The 16,442-nt window shown below is 44.9% G+C and overlaps 1 protein-coding gene across 4 annotated transcripts in view; it reads right to left on the bottom strand.

Annotated features, from left to right (window-relative positions):
- Positions 1-15,156, bottom strand: part of PJA2 (praja ring finger ubiquitin ligase 2) — an 81,907-nt gene extending 66,751 nt beyond the window's left edge. Inside the window, exon 1 of one of the 4 annotated variants that reach the window (XM_075932036.1) lies at positions 15,043-15,156. The gene's annotated coding sequence lies outside the window, so the exon portion shown is untranslated. Of the gene's footprint in view, positions 1-11,166; positions 11,215-15,042 lie in introns of those variants that run through there. The other 3 variants (XM_075932038.1, XM_075932035.1, XM_006128890.4) reach the window with 3 other exon arrangements.
- Positions 15,157-16,442: the final 1,286 nt, after the last annotated feature.

Raw genomic sequence — 16,442 nt, 5'->3', positions numbered from 1 at the left:
TTTAATAGCTCCGGGAAGAGAACTGCATATACAAATTTTCAACTTCAGTGTATATAAAAAAAACCTCTTGCTTCTTAAAAGCTGGTAGAGTCAGTAAGTGCAAAAATATTCTGTAGGATTTTTGCATTTATAAAGCAAAATTACTCAGATTAGAAAGTGAAACATTTTAGACTAAACCTGTTCTATTATTCAGGAAAAGAAAGGCGATTAAATAATTGAAGTACTGAGAGCTTTCAGAAGTAACTACTGTGCATATACAATAATTATGATGTCTAAATATAGACTGGTTTTGGTTATCAGAAAACCAGTCTACATGTTATAAAAAATTCTAAAAAAGAAAAAAAATGCAGAGTGGGCTGCCCAGCAGTCACCACAGAGGAGCTGTACAATTTGCTAATTTGGGGGCAGCCATAACTGCTCTCAAACACTAGCTAAGTTTTTGGTGCTTTGCTCCTTACTCCAATTCTGACAGAAGAATTCTTTTATAAACAAAAGATTAAAACTTAACTAAAGTGTGCTCAACTAGTAATTCCTTGCATGTTGCTTTTGCAACTGAAAGTTAGATAATAAATGGGGACTGAAGTGATGGATGCATTTTACCTAAAAAAAAATTAAAAAAAAATAAGACTCCTGTATGTAAGATGATGTGTTTTTAATTGTCCTCTCTCTTTTCCCTATCATTCCTACGTCTGCTATAATAAAAAATTAAACAACACACAGCTCTCTGGAAAAGGAACTTTGTCTTTTTAAAATCTACATAACAGCACATAGTATGATGATGTTATATATCAAATATATAAAGGAGAATGTTTGTATGTTTGTGCTCTAATAACTTGGACACTATAAGAGCTACCGTGACCAAACGTTGCATGGGATAACCTTTCATCCAGGAAAAGATTTTAAGGTACTTTTGGACCCGATTGGGCCCGAGATCAAGCTGTAAAAATAAAGAAGTAACCAGCCACGCTGCGCGAGCCGCCCCACCCACCCTAGGTTCTGTGCCCGCCACCTGCAGCCCCCAGTGCCATCCAGGACTTGCCCCTTCCTGCCTGCGAGGTTACATAAGTGACGCTCTTTCCCCCTCTCCCCTGCATTGGCACACAGTGCCCAGACCCCCACGCGCACAACAGCTTGGGCACCTGCCTGCCCCCCGCAGCACCTGCAGCCCCGGGCGTGAGCTGGGGCGCCCCTCCCACGTGTAACCTCCCCTCCACCCGAGGTTGCTCCCCCCCCCCTCCAGGGATGACGCAGACCTATATTTTAATCCCTATAAAAATCAGTGCAACTTTTCTACCGTTCAAAAAAAGATAATGGACTACTGTTTTTCTACATTTTGTTCCTCCAGTTTCCCGAGCAACGCCGGGTAACTCCAGCTAGTACTTACTGATATACTGAACTAGGACTCAGGAGACGTATATTCTATTCCTGGCTCTGTCACGGTCTTCTTTTGTGATTTTGAACAAGTCACTTCCCTTTCTCTGTGTGTACACATGTGTACGTGTATGTGTACACACACACACACACACACACACACACACACACACACACACACACCCACACACCCATCTGCCTGTCTTTTGTATTTAGACTAAACTGTTTGGGGTAGCGATCATCTCTCACTACCTGTTAGTATAATGCCTAGCAAAATGGGAACTAGGATTGCAGTCAGAGCTTCTAGGTAATACCACATTATTTAACAATTAAAGACACATTTCTTCCATTGTAACAGTTTGTGTTGAGAGATTATAATCAGTAAATTAATATTTCATATCCAAGAAGGCAAGTTTTAGACCCTGACCTGATCTACACCAGAAAATAAGTTTGGCTTAACTACTTCGGTCAGAAATATGAACATCCCTGAGTTGCATAACTAAGCTGATTTAAATCCCTGCATAGACAACACTATCTTGATGGAAGAATTCTTACATCCACCTAGCTGCTACCTCTTGGAAGGGCAGATTACCTATGCTGAAAGTAGAATCCCTTCCATCAGTGTAGTATAATCAACACTGAGACTTATAGTAGCACAGTCTTTTAACCATAGAGAAGCTCCCACAAACAGCTTCACCCAGGCAAATGAAACTATCTTCCTTGAAAACCAACATAAATGCTCACCAAAAAGCAATCAACTTGATGGGTCAGGTAGATATTTTCAGAACAAGCTGTAAAGTGCTATAGCCAATGGTTCTCAAACTTTTGTGCTAGTGACCCCTTTCACATAGCAAGCCTCTGAATGTGCTAAATACATTAGAAACACTTTTTAAAAAGTATTTAACATTATTAGAAATGCTGAAGGTGAAGCAGGGTTTGGGGTGGAAGCTGACAGTTTGTAGTCTTCCTCATAACAACCTCACAAACCTGTTTGAGATCTCCTGTGCTCTACTTTGGCTCAGAAATAGAGAAAGTCATTAGCATAGAAGTAACCCGACTTTGGGATGGAAAAAAATCTGAACATGGGGAAAGAACTTTCATACAGCAGGTTAAAGACAGGACTTGCTCTTAGAAGACAATCTGATTTATTCCCTTACCTACATTAAGAAGGCATAATCTTGTTCAGTTTATAAAAAGTGTAGCTCTAGATATGCGAAATTTGTTTTAAATTCATTTTCTGTTTTGAACAGATCTTGTTTTAAGAAATTATATTGTTGTGCAGTTTCAATCAGTGTCACCAAAGAGATAAATAGCCTACAATCTCAACAGAAGTGATAAAGATTTTGTGAGACTAAGCCATTTACTCCATCTCTGTCAAAAGGCCTGAACAGAGTTATCCTTCTACAATGAAGATGAGTTGCAAAAGGCTGTATCGCATACAAAACATGATGGGAGATGCCTTCAGAATTCAAGCAAAAACATGAATTACAGGTTGGTCATATTTCCCTCCCACTATCTTTCACTCCCCATGCCTACAACAGGCCTCTGCCATCTTTCTGCAGCAAGGTCTGAAGAAAGAAATGGGCACAGGGAAGGTTGGTTTAGATGTTGTAATCAGATCTTAAATTACACACTTAGACTTGCTCCTCCCACCACAAAGTCACATATTTTCTCTCAAGGGGAACTGATAGAGAAACATTTTATAGTATCTGTTACGGATGTAATAGTATAGTCAATTAATCCATTAACTACTAAGGTAAAGCTTATAGGTTAATGCTATAGACTACATGCATTTCCTCCACCACCTGCCAGTAATTTTTTAGCAAGCTGACCAGCAGCCCAACTAAGTCCTGACTCGCTTCGGGTCCTAGACCTACTCCCGCTGTGGCTCTGTATTTAAAGTGCATTATGAGCCAGGTGGACAGGCAGCCCGGCTCAGTTCTGGCTCGTACTGGATCCGGGAGCTCAGCCCCTCCCCTGTACAGGGGATGCTGCCACCCTGTGCTCCTGCCTCTGTATCAGAGGCAGCAGTGCAGGACAACAGGGAGCCAGTTTATAAACTGGCTTCCCTTGAGGACCAACTCCCACCTGGCACCCCACGCTGGAAAAATGTATGTATTAATACTCTACATGGAATTATGAATATTCAGATATTAGACTTTATACCTCTGTGTCTAAACAAATGGAAAATAGGTCTCTCCCACAAACAAGGGATCACCACAACTATTCACCGGTCTCCTCTGAAAATGAAGCATGGAGGAATCAAAACAATGGAAACCCAATTTACATAGAGAGGGGTGGGAAGCCCACACAAAGGGGAAAAATCTCATAAGGTTATCCAGCATCTTGAAACACAATTATTGGACTTAGGAAGATCTAAGCAAAGGCAGAAGTCATCTTCGACACCCATCATTAGACAAGTAAACAGCCCTGGCAAGCTGAGAAAGAGGGGTCCTTCAACTAAACAGAGGAGTAGGGGGAAGCCAGAAGTCTCTGAGAACTGCATATAGGTGGGAAACCTGCTTAAAGAAACATCATTCACCTAGGAAGATAAAAGGAACCAGAATCTTTGTACTTTTGTCCTGACTAAAGTGAAAGTCAGCCAAGGCTGGGAAGAAAGATTGTTGAGAGAAACCATCTTAAAAAAAGGCAGTACCTTGTTAGACTGAGTTTTATTCTTCTAGATATAGTTTCATTTGAAAGCAGGCTGGAAGCTACAGCAGTAAAACATTATAAGGCACTCAGGGCTGCAGGACAAATGGTGACACAGCCCCTTACTGGTCTTTATTGCACCTCCAGGCTGTGACACTTTCCTTCCTACCCACAAAACAGTAACTTTTGGAAGATCAGTTTTGTCCTTATAGACATTAAACTATTATCAAAGGACTTTCTTCATCTCACAAATCTCTTTAATCCTTCTCAAATATATTTTAGATAAGCCTATGCATGAGAAACTCAGATGAATTTCCCATACTAACAAGAAGTCTTGACTCTCATAAATGTCAATAAGAATTTATGTAGACCATAGAGGGTTTATATTCTGACATCAGATTCATAATTTTGTTCATCTGCAATTATTCCTGTGGACAGAGTAACTCCTCCACTTCCACTATGTCTAGAATTCTTCTTTCAAAAGCAGTATTAGAAAACAAAAGATCCACTATCATGGTTATTAAAACAGTATGAAAGTTAGAATGGTACTGCTCTTCAGATTCATTTGCCAATATAAGCAAGCACTTCTCCCCCATGGTGACAATCTTTCTATGCACTTATATATGAGTTGTGAACCTCTACTGCTCTGGTTTCTAAGTGGAAAATAAGGACACAGTTTAGCTTTAATTCTTCAGTTCTCTTCCACCTTGTAAGCACTATTCTACCATAAAGAGTATGCCATACTTTCTCTTGGAAGATGACAGGTATATTTCCTGTGACTTTTGAAATAAATAAATAAATGTCTTAATATAAATGCAAGAAAAGGCATCACAATTATTTCAATTTTATATGAAGAAGGCAACTTCCTCCTCCAAGTTGCTCCTAGAAAATGTATTTACTAAGAAATGCTATTTTAAAAAAATAATAAAACCACCTTAAGAAGTTTGAAACTACATAGGCACATGTACTTCACAAAGAACTACAGGGTAGTTCTTACTCTGCTATTTTTAAAATGCCTTTAAAACCCTTGTGTTAAATTACTATTCATCTAGTCTTATATTGTAGGCCAGCAGGTTCCCCTAAGCTGTTTGCTAAACTAATCTCTGAAGATTAGACCATTAATTCAGTCTCACATCTATTAACTCTGGTAGCATTTGGAATTGTAAAAATCTGCCTTATACTGTAACATTAAAAAAATTGTTTTGGTTTTGCAGTAAATTTTGAGAAGCATAATTATTACATTACTATTTATAGATTTGGGATTTATTACCGATCTCAAGAAACAAGTATAGTATATTTTCCTCAAATATACTGGACTCCTGACTGATATTTTCTCCTGAGCTAATTTGGGTCAAGAAGTCTGGAGGAGTACAATTAACAGACAACCTATCATATGTCTCCCTATAACTGCACTGACTCACCAGCATGGCACTTCCTACTGGTCACACTGGGAATTAGTTCTATCAATTGGAGAACGCCATCTTCTGGACAGCATCTTGCCCATCATTCTCCACTACCGCCACTATCTGGACCCATAGTGCCACCTCAACCACGGCACCCTTTTCAGGTCACTGCCCTCTGGCATTGCCCAGCACTCCATTCTTACCCCCTCCTGGAGGTGTCAGCAGTCACACCTACCACTGTGGGCAACTGTAGCCCAAACTATATAATCTCTAGCACAACAGGGCTCTGGTGAACAACTGAACATAAGAACGGCCGTTCTGGGTCAGACCAAAGGTCCATCTAGCCCAGTAGTCTGTCTGCCGACAGTGGCCAGCACCAGGTGCCCCAGAGATGGTGGACCAAAGACAACGATCAGCGATTTGTCTCCTGCCATCCTTCTCCTGCCTCTGACAAACAGAGGCCAGGGACACCACTTCTATCCCCTGGCTAATAGCCTTTTATGGACCTAACCTCCATGACTTTATCTAACTTCTCTTTAAACTCTGTTATAGTCCTAGCCTTCACAGCCTCCTCTGGCAAGGAGTTCCACAGGCTGACTACACACAGTGTGAAGAAGAACTTTCTTTTATTAGTTTTAAACCTGCTACCCATTAAGTTCATTTGGTGTCCTCTAGTTCTTCTATTATGGGAACTAATAAATAACTTTTCTTTATCTGCCCTCTCCACACCACTCATGATTTTATATACTTCTGTCATATCCCCCCTCAGTCTCCTCTTTTCTAAACTGAAAAGTCCCAGTTGCTTTAACCTCTCCTCATATGGGACCCGTTCCAAACCCCTAATCATTTTAGTTGCCCTTTTTTGAACCCTTTCCAAGGCCAAAATATCTTTTTTGAGGTGAGGAGACCACATCTGTACAAGTATTCAAGATGTGGGCGTACCATAGTTTTATACAGGGGCAGTAAGATATTCTGGGTCTTATTTTCTATCCCTTTCTATCCCTTTCTTAGGAAACTGGGACTCTTAGGTGCTACTGCAATATCAGGAACAAAAACAACTTCATTTTATTTAAGTTCTTGTGTTCCAACACAACAGAAAATGCCACTCACATGGTCTTACTGCACTCCTTTCAAGGAAGTATTACAGGGGTCAACACACTCTTTTTTTCCATTTCAGAAAGGACACCACCTTTTTTAATTTCAAGGAGTTTAGGGGATAAAGTACAATCTGTGTAATCTTCTTCTGTTATCCATCAGTCTGCAGTAAGTTTTATCTAGAGTCTAAAAATGTTATCCTGCCCCATAACTGAAGCTAATTAACGTGGGTGTATGACAGGTACTGGTGCTGCAAGAGCTAGTGCCACTCTCGTAGCTGAGGAGGGTTGGGACCCTGTAGAGAAGCCAGCCCTATCCCTGCCACCATCAGTCCCTCTGAGGCGGTGGCCCCTCACCCTGGACGATTGGCTCTGGCCACTAGGCTCTGCTGCCTTGACACAAGGAGCTTTGCCATGGGCAGCTAGGCCATCCTGTCCTGAGAAAGAGGGCTGCATTAATGACTCTAGCTGCCAGGCTATGCTATCCCAGTATCTGAGACTATGGTGTGGACCAAAGCTTGAAACATGGAGTATTTGAGACTGTGGGACTGTAGAATACCAAACCCACACCCTAAACATGACAGATATATCAACCTACTGACAGGGTGACTCATCTAATGGATTCAATTGTATTTTCTAAAACCTTGACCTAAGTTCTCGTTTAGCTGTGCACCTGCACAGCAGCTATTCAGCACAGCACACACAATTAGGACTGTGGTCGGGTGAGATGCCTCTCCTCCAGTCCCAGGACAGCACAAAAAATGCCTCTCCCTATTGGCCCCAGCCCAGACCTACCATAAGGGATGATGAAGCTGCCCTCTCGCAGCCCCAACTTAGCTCTGCACTGCCATAGTGGAGAAAGAGGTGCCTCTCTCCCTCTCCCCACACTCCAGGTACCGCTGCAGGGGGAGGGAACTGGGAAAAGTCCTCTATCCCTGCTGTATTCCCGGGACAGCCTGCACACCAAACCCGTTATCCACAGCCCCACCTTAGAGCTCATATGCCCAGAGGGCACTCTCAGACCCCCACACCTCAACTCTCTGCCCCAATGCGGAGCCCCCCATCTTCATTCCCACCCCAGAACCCACACCCCCAGCCAGAAACCTCACTTCCCTGCAACCCAGCCCCTCTGCCCTAGCCCTGAGTCCCCTCCAGCACTACAAACCCCTCAATTCCACCTACCCTACATGAATTTTGGAATGTGCACCAATAGGGTGGCCCTGTGTCAAGCCTCTTGCCTACGTATTCCTCTACTATCTCTAACACTTTGTTTCAACAGAGGCCAAGTTCTTTCTGTATCTACAGAAAGAAAAATGATCCTCAGAAGCTGTGGGTCTTTCATAGAGATCAGACAATCTTTTCTGCATGCTTTTTCACCAACTTCACAAATATTTTCCATTAGGATACCCACAACACAAACATCACCTTTCTACTCAACCAAGGTCTTTTTGTAGAAGATACAACAGCTTCTACCCCAAGCAGAATTGTTACTCCCAACCAAAAGTTGTCTACTAAGTATAGTATTATTGTTAACAGAGCACCTTCCACATGAAAATGATACTACAGAGTTGTCTGACAGCATAAAACTATGCAAAAAGTCTAAAAAGCATGTTCAAAAACAGTATCATAGTGATGCTTGAATCCGTCAGGCAAAATTGTCCATTAGCCACAGGAAAATATACAAAAGCTGAAGTTTCCTAAAATCTTGGTTAAAATTGTGACTATATTGCACAAATATCTTACTGATGGTGACATCATTACATCATGCAAGAGCCCTTGAGAAAACTATCTTCCCCCAAAGAGACCACCAGATGACAGTTTAATCAGAAAGGACACCACCTTGCAGACTGCCTCTGAACTCCATCAACTGTGAATATAGGCTTGGTTGACACTACAGAGTTAGGTCAACACAAGATAATTCATGTACACTAATTTTGTCAGTGTACTCATGCACCTGTTGATATAAGTGCTCTTCTATATGGACTTAAATTCACCTCCACAAGTTGTAGGGTTTATGATGGTGTAGTTAGGACAGGGGTCGGCAACCTTTTCAAACCAAAGTGTCCAACTACATCAAAATTCAGAACAAGTGGTCAACAAAGAGCCAGTATAAGAATGCCTATTTGCATAACTGAAAATATACAATTTAATATTATTGACAATTCGTATGATGATTCGTAATAGCATAAATGAAACACTGTAGTCGCAGACTTTATTGAATGGGACTTCTGCTGCTGCTGGGGGTGCAGGAGTCAGGGTAGGAGTATATGAGGGGGTCAAAGCAGGGGTTTGGAGTGTGTGGAAGGAGGCAGGGCAGGGTGATGGGGGTGGGAAAGAGTGCCAGCGGGACGGGGAGGATGGAGTTGGATTACATTACCTGGCCAGAGATGGGCTGCTGCACCCGGGGAGAGCAGGGTTGGGGGCTTGAGTCCCGGACAGCCAACACAGGTTGCTTCAGGGATGAAGCTGGCTTTTGTATTAGGAAGGCAGGATAAGGGACCCGCTGAAGGTAGGGAGATGAGGTGGGATCTCCAATGAACTAGATCCCACTCAGGCAGCACCGGGGCAGCCAACACTGGTTGTCCCAGCGATGGAGCTGAGTTCTGTATTAGGAAGGGAGGATAAGGGACCCTCTGAAGGTAAGGAGGTGGAGTGGGTTCTTGAGTGGCTTAGGGAATAGGGCATTTGCCTGGGGAAGGCAGAGCTGTAGGCCCAAGTCGCTCCACGCACCCCGGGAGCAGCCAGAGTACTGCCCCAAGGGATGGACCAAGCAAGGGGCTGGGCCAGGATCACCTCAGCTAGGTCATGTCTTCTCCCCCCACCCAGGCCACAACAGGACAGGTGCCACCACCAAACGCCCTGCCCTGTGGCCAGATGGGGGCTGGAGCGTGGGGCCCGCTCCAGGATCAAGGCCAGGTACAGGATGCTGCAGCCAGATGGGGACTTTTTGCATAGTTTTATGCTGTCAGATTGGGGTCTTCTTGGCCAGGCTTCATTTTCAATAAAATAAAATATGTCCAACACGAAAGGTTTAAATATTGTCTTTATTTATGGCGGGGTGGGGAACCTTTTTTGGACCTTGACTCTCAGAAAAAAAGAAATCAATCAGGGACCACAGAAAAGTGAGAAAAAAAAACCCCTACAACCCTCACTGATGTCGTCCCCCAACTGCAACACCTTACTCCCCTGGTAAGGATGTTAAGTAACCGTTAATTGACTAGTCGAGTGATCGATGGAATTTCCATCGACTACTCAACTAGTTGATAGGGACTTACACAATCCTTTTTTGAAAAGTACAAGAGCCCCCCCTCGAGTCCTCAGCTGACCCCGCCTCCACGTGGCATTTCAAATTGGCAGTACAGCATGGAGTCTGGGGGTCAGCGGGGGACTTCGAGTCATCCACTAGGGCTCTTGTACATTCCAGACCTGGCATGAGCCAACACTGAGCTGGGCTGCCTGTCTGGCCAAAGCAGCCCCTATCATGGGGGAGGGGGTTTCCAGCTCCCCTCTGAGATCCCCCGCAGACCTGGGCTGCTGCTGAAAAGCAGCCTCTGCCTGCGACCAGCCTGGGTCTGCTATGGGCAACAGCTGCTTCATGGCAGCGTACCGACACCCCCCATGCTGCTGCCTCTCTGAAGCAGCAACACAAGTGGAGGCAGGTGGCACCATCGAGCCATCTTTTAAGTTGGATACCCCAGAGCACTGGCTCCTGCTTCACCAGCCCCTTGCTGCCTCCGATACAGGAAGGGGGAGGGAGGAATCTGTAGACCTTGTCAAACACATTTTTACAGATGTCTATACTGAGAAAAAAATGCTGTGTGTTAAATAGAAAGGTGATCTGAGAGGAAAGCAGGGCCCTGCACAGATACAAATTTGAACCTGTGGATGTGGATTTTCACAGATATAAATCATTGTCTGTGGAATTGCAGGGCTCTCCTAGGAACTGCAGTGGCAAAAAGAGCAGAACGTGTGGCCATGGCTCCCAAGAGCGAGATCCTCTGGCGCGGGTGTATTGGGTCCAGCCCTGCCCCCATCCTTTCCAAGCAGCTGTCTGAGTCTCCTGTGCAAGACCGTGCTAGTGAACCCGGTACCAGCCCTAGCAGGCAGGGTGGGGTGCAGTGCAGCTGCATCAGAAGAGCAGTCAGCATGGGGAACTGGCTCCTGGGAGCAGCAGCCCTATGTTCTGCTCCTTTCACCGCTGCAGTTCCCAGGAGAGGCCTGTAGTTCCATAGATACCAATTTATCATCTACTGTTTTCTGCATCCACTGGTTTAAGTTTGTATCTGTGCAGCACTCTACTGGTAAGGTGGAGATACTGTTGCTTTCAGAGCAACATGTGTTAAATTTTTAATATTTATTGTGCATTAGCAATATTAGGGAAAATAACTTCTATACAATCTCCGATTCAAATACAGGTCAAACCTCTCTAGTCCAGCACTATTCTGGTCCAGCATGATTTTAGCTAGCCATATGTCCACTGATTATGGGTGTGGTCAAGTTTCCCCAGTCCCATAAAGTTTATTTACAGCCACCAGACCTGGCTTGCAATATTCTGTACTGTTATTTAGATTTAATTTACCCCTAAATGTCTTAAAAGAGCCCAGTAAGCAGTGGAAGTTTTGATAACACTGTGAGACAACACTGACCTCTTGTGGTCCGGCAAATTCTCTGGTTTGGTGTCAGTCAGGTTCCGGAGGGTGCCCGACTAGAGAGGTTCAATCTGCATATACATGTACAATCCAATAAACTAAATGGCTTGTATCTGGTGAACTGCATTACAGATGCATCAATATTTGCAGAGCTTATTATTAAATAATTTTTTCAATCATGTCACTAATTTATATGAATATCAAGTCCATGAAGTACAGAATTTTAAAAAAAGTCATCAGAGCATAAAAATAAAATCTCAAAGTTCTCTTTGCTGCTGGAAGGCACCATTACCCCCCTGCTCCCGACGATCAAACAGAATTTTATCAAACGTAACAAAAGAAATTCACATGCAGCACAATTTTAGTCCCAAAGGTAGTAAAGTTGAGGGCTAAGTATATATAAACTGCTAACAGTTCAAGAGCCACACCAGAAAATTGTTGTGTATGAAGAGCCACTAAACACACAGAGCTGCATCTTAAACCCATGCAAGTGAGTAACTGAGAGAGACCTGGCTCCTATATGAATTATATAGTATCACCTGGATACTAAACTAAATCTGTTGACAATTTAGAATTTTCTGAAACATTGTTTTCAGAATATTAATATGCAGAGATTGTGCAATGTGTATTTGCAAGAATGTACAACTCAAGTCTGTTAAAACACTTAGTGGTAGTTGGTCTAAAATTATGAATTTTAAATATTATAAACTTAAGCATTTGAAGTGTTTTTTATTTTAAAATAACTTTAATTCCACTATAAATAGGATATGTTTATACAGACAAGAAAAACCTGCAGCTAGCCTGTGCCAACCAACGCTCAGGGGACTCAGGCTCCAGGTCTGTTTCATTGCTGAGCAGGATCCCAGGGCTCAGGCTGGACCCACCCTGAAGGATCCTAGAGTCAGAGCTACAGCCTACGCCCAGAAGTCTACAAAAAAAAAAAATCATACCCCTGAAAGACATAGTTAAGCCAATGTATGCACCAATACAGACATCACTAAATCAATGGAAAAATTCTTCCACCGACCCTAGGGGTATTAGATATTGTGTACCTGAATAGTCGTGTAACCACATGAATTCTTAGCAGTTACACAACTATTCAATAGTCCCTGGGACCAGTGCTGGCAGCCAGTGCACTCCTGGCAAGCCCCGTCACCCAGCGCTGCTGCCTCTGTATCCGAAGCAGCAGCGTGGAGCCAGTTCGCAAGGCGAGATTACAGAGGCAGCAAGGGTGGAGAGGATGCACGTAGTCAAAAGGATTAACAGATAAGCCTAGATTTATCGGTTAATTGTGTATTCGTCTACCTGCTGACACCCCAATAGACCCAGTTACTTCCTGTTGAGCAAGCAGGTGGATCTAACATAGCAATGATTTTCAAACTCTGGTCTGGGAATCCTTGAGTATCCAGTACCACAAACTAGGTCTCAGATTTCCAAAAGAATCCACACTTCCATTCAAAATTTTTTAGGGGTCTGCAGTTCCAGGGTATGCCCCGTTTCTGGTAAAATTCTAATCCCAGCAGGTGCACCTTATGGAGCAGAAAGCCACAAAAGTCCTTCCCACTGGGGAGAAGCCCCTATTCCACCACCCCACTGCATGTAGAGGTCCTGAGCTTCCCCTCCACCCCAGTGGACAATAAGACGGGCCGTGAGGGACTCCATGAACTGAACTTTAAGGCTACGTCTACACTGGCATGATCTTGCGCAAATACTCTTTAACGCAAGAGTTCTTGCGTTAAAGTATTTGCGCAAGAGAGTGTCTACATAAGAGATGTGTTTTTGCGCAAGAGCATCCATGCCAGTGTAGACGGTCTCTTCCGCAAGAAAGCTCTGATGGCCATTTTAGCCATCGGGCTTTCTTGCGCAAGAAATTAATGTTGTCTGTCTACACTGGCCTCTTGCGCAAAAACAGTTGCACAAGAGGGCTTATTCCTGAGTGGGAGCATCATAGTTCTTGTGCAAGAAGCACTAATTTCGCACATTAGAATGTCAGTGTTCTTGCGCAAAAACTCCTCGCCAGTGTAGACAGGCAGCATGTTTTTGCGCAAAATCATGCCAATGTAGTCACAGCCCAACAGTAAGAGAGGCATGTGGCTTAGAAGCCTCAGTTTGGCCACCCCTGGCACAGGCATAACATAAGTACGAATAGACCTGTGGGTGTCCAACAAGCTAACCACTAGCCAAATGTGGCTATTTGGTCAGTTGAGTGTGGCTAGTTTGCTATAGCAGTAGCCACTATAATGGCTATTGCTTCAGAACTGGTTAGATACCATGGATACAGACTATTACCATAAAAACAACCATAATGAGTCTAACCAATGACCATCTAGTCAGTATATGATCTTCTAACAGTGGCCAATACTAGGTGCTTCATGGGGAATTAACACAACAGGTAAGCATCAAATGATTCACCCCATCACCCATTCCCACCTTCCAGCGAAGAGGCTTGCAATACTTCAGAGAACATTTTTGCATCTCTGTTCACCTTGGTTAACAGTTACTGATAGAACCATTCTCCATGAACTTATGTAGTTCTTCACTGAACCCTGTCATAGTCTTGGTATTCACAACATCCTCTAGCCAACACTTCCACTGGTTGCCTCTGCATTGTGTGAAGAAATACTTCCTTTTATTTGTTTTACACCTGCAGCCTATTAATTTCATGTGGTGACTCTTCAGTTCTTGTGTTATGCGAAGAATAAATAACACTTCCTTATTTAATGTCTCTATACCAGTTATGATTTTATAGACCTTTTTCATATCTCCCCTTACTCATCTCTTTCTCAACCTGAAAAGTCCCAGTCTTATCCATCTCTCCTCAAATGGAAACTCTTCCTCACTAATAATTTTTGTCTTTTTCTGTCCTTTTTTCCATTCCAATATATTTTTGAGATAGGACAACTAGATCTGCACACAGTATTCAAAATGTGGGCATACACCCCTGGATTTATATAGACACTATATAATCCTTCACATTTATGAATATGCTTGTGCTTATGGCCCTAATTCTGCAGACACCAGGATATGCTGGAAGTATAGAAATAACTGGATGAACTCAAGGCCCCTTCTAACCCTACTTGTTTATGATTCTATAGTTAACGTTATTTACAAGAGCAGCACCATTTGAGTAAAGTGATTCCTGGCACATAGGGAAGAGTCTGCACAATGGAGGCCCTAATGTGTTCACTGACTGTCACCAAGACTTGACAACCCAATGCCCCACGGGGCTTAACTGGTAACGAAAGAGGTGCCAGTCCTCTCCTCAAGCATTCAGATACTAAGACTCGAGCAGGTTTTTTTTAAAACATTCACAACTATTGCAGCAAGCCCAACGCTGCCGTTGCCAGTGCTGTGAACTTGCCATGCAGCCTACAGGATGGGGGCTAAGCCTCGGCACGCATTACACAATGCGCCCACCCACGGCCCCTGTTCCCAACCACGCCTGCCGAGGCCCCCCGCTTACCTACTGCCCACTCAATGGGCCACTAGTGCCCCGCTGCCTGCCACATCCCTCCCGGATCGCCTGGGCCATGCACAGACCTTCCCCAGCCCCCAGCCCACCGCTGCCCGCAGCACTGGCCCGTCCCCCGCCTGGGCCTGCACAAGCCTGGCGGGGCGCGGACCAGACCCGCTGCCAAGGCCGGGGAGGGGGCCTGTCCCCAGGGAGCGGTTCCGGCCCAGGCTGCCCCGCCGGAGACCCGGCCGAGGGCCAGAGTCCCCGCCGGGAGAACCAGCAAGGGCCGGGCGCGACGGGCCGGGGCTCCCCCCGCCGCTTTGACAGGCCGCGACACGGAGCCGCTGGACCCAACCGACCCGAGCCGCGATGCCGCTTGGTGGGGGCTGCCCCGCGCCCAGGCCGGGCCTGGCACTTACCCCTCCCCGGTCCCGTGTCACCCGCCGCCTCCAGGCCGGGCCGGCACCCCAGCGCCCACCCCGCGGCCTCAGCGCCAGCCGGCCAGGCCAATCCCGTCCGGCTACCCCGCCAGAGCCGGCCAATCCCGGCCCGCCCTGAGGAGACGCCAGCCAATCCTGGCAGAGGGGAGAGAAGCTCTGCACGGATGGCCCCGCCCCTCCGCTGGCTGCTGCAGGCTTCAGGGATGGGAAATAACTGAGCTAAGCACTGCACACAGCTGCAGTTCTTCCTACACAGCCTCCCACTCCCGTACCGCCGCAGCTCTCCCTCCAGCCACACGCACACACTCACAGCAACACTCACCCCCAGCAGCCCTCCCTTGAGATACACACAGAACTACACTGTTCCCTAGCCCCCAAAACAGAGACAATGACATTCCGTCCTGGAGACACACACACACCTACAGTATTTGATCTGAGGAAGTGGGTCTGGCCCACGAAAGCTCATCATCTTATAAACCATCTTGTTAGTCTTTAAAGTGCTACATTGTCCTGCATTTTGCTTCAACTACCCCAGACTAACACGGCTACATTTCTATCACTACACACACCTACAGGCGTAGTCCTGCAAGTGGTTTCCATTATACACAAGGTTACATCAGGGGCGGCCAGTGAGCCAAGGCAAACTAGGAATTTGTCTATAGTGCTGCCGGCCCAGGCACCCGATGATGACGTCACGGCCATTGACGGCTGTGAAGGTGAGGGCGCCAATTGCGCCTTCTGCTTGGGGTGCCAGCTGCCGCAGCCAGCCTCAGGCCGCTCCTGGGTTACATACCCAGCTATATACTTTCCAAGAACTAGGCTCACACAACTACAACTATTGTGTCCAACCAGTTCCAAAGCAGTAGCCACTAGCCACATTATTCCAAAAATGTAAATAATTTTGTAATACTCTCTGAATATACCAATACTTGTCTTTTAATGTCAACAGAACGCTTCAACATTGGTTTTAATCAACAGAAATAATCATATTTCACAGAAATTAAATCAGGCTATGTCTAGACTGCAGGCTTCTTTCAGAAGAAGCTTTTCTGGAAAACAGCTTCCAAAAAAACTTCTTCCGAAAGAGAGCATCCACACTGCGAAAGCTCATCAAAAAAGGATCTGCTTTTTCACAAGTTAGTGTCCAGACTGAATGGATGCTATCTCACATGTAAGCTGTGATTACTATGGGTGGCCACCAGGGCATCTGTGCTTTTTCCTCTTTCCTCTTCTTAAGAATGAACTCCCTCTTCCCTTGTCCACACATGCCTTTTTCCGAAAGAGTTTGTTTGGAAAAAGACTTCTTTCTCGTAGAAAGAGGTTTACCAATGTTGGAAAAACTCCTCTTTTCTTTTGATTTTCTTTCGAAGGAACACAAT

This window comes from Pelodiscus sinensis, chromosome 6 (assembly GCF_049634645.1).
Source record: "Pelodiscus sinensis isolate JC-2024 chromosome 6, ASM4963464v1, whole genome shotgun sequence".
NCBI lineage: Eukaryota > Metazoa > Chordata > Testudines > Trionychidae > Pelodiscus > Pelodiscus sinensis.
The sequence above is the reverse complement of the archived record's forward strand: the minus strand, read 5'-3'. Positions and strand labels throughout refer to the sequence as shown.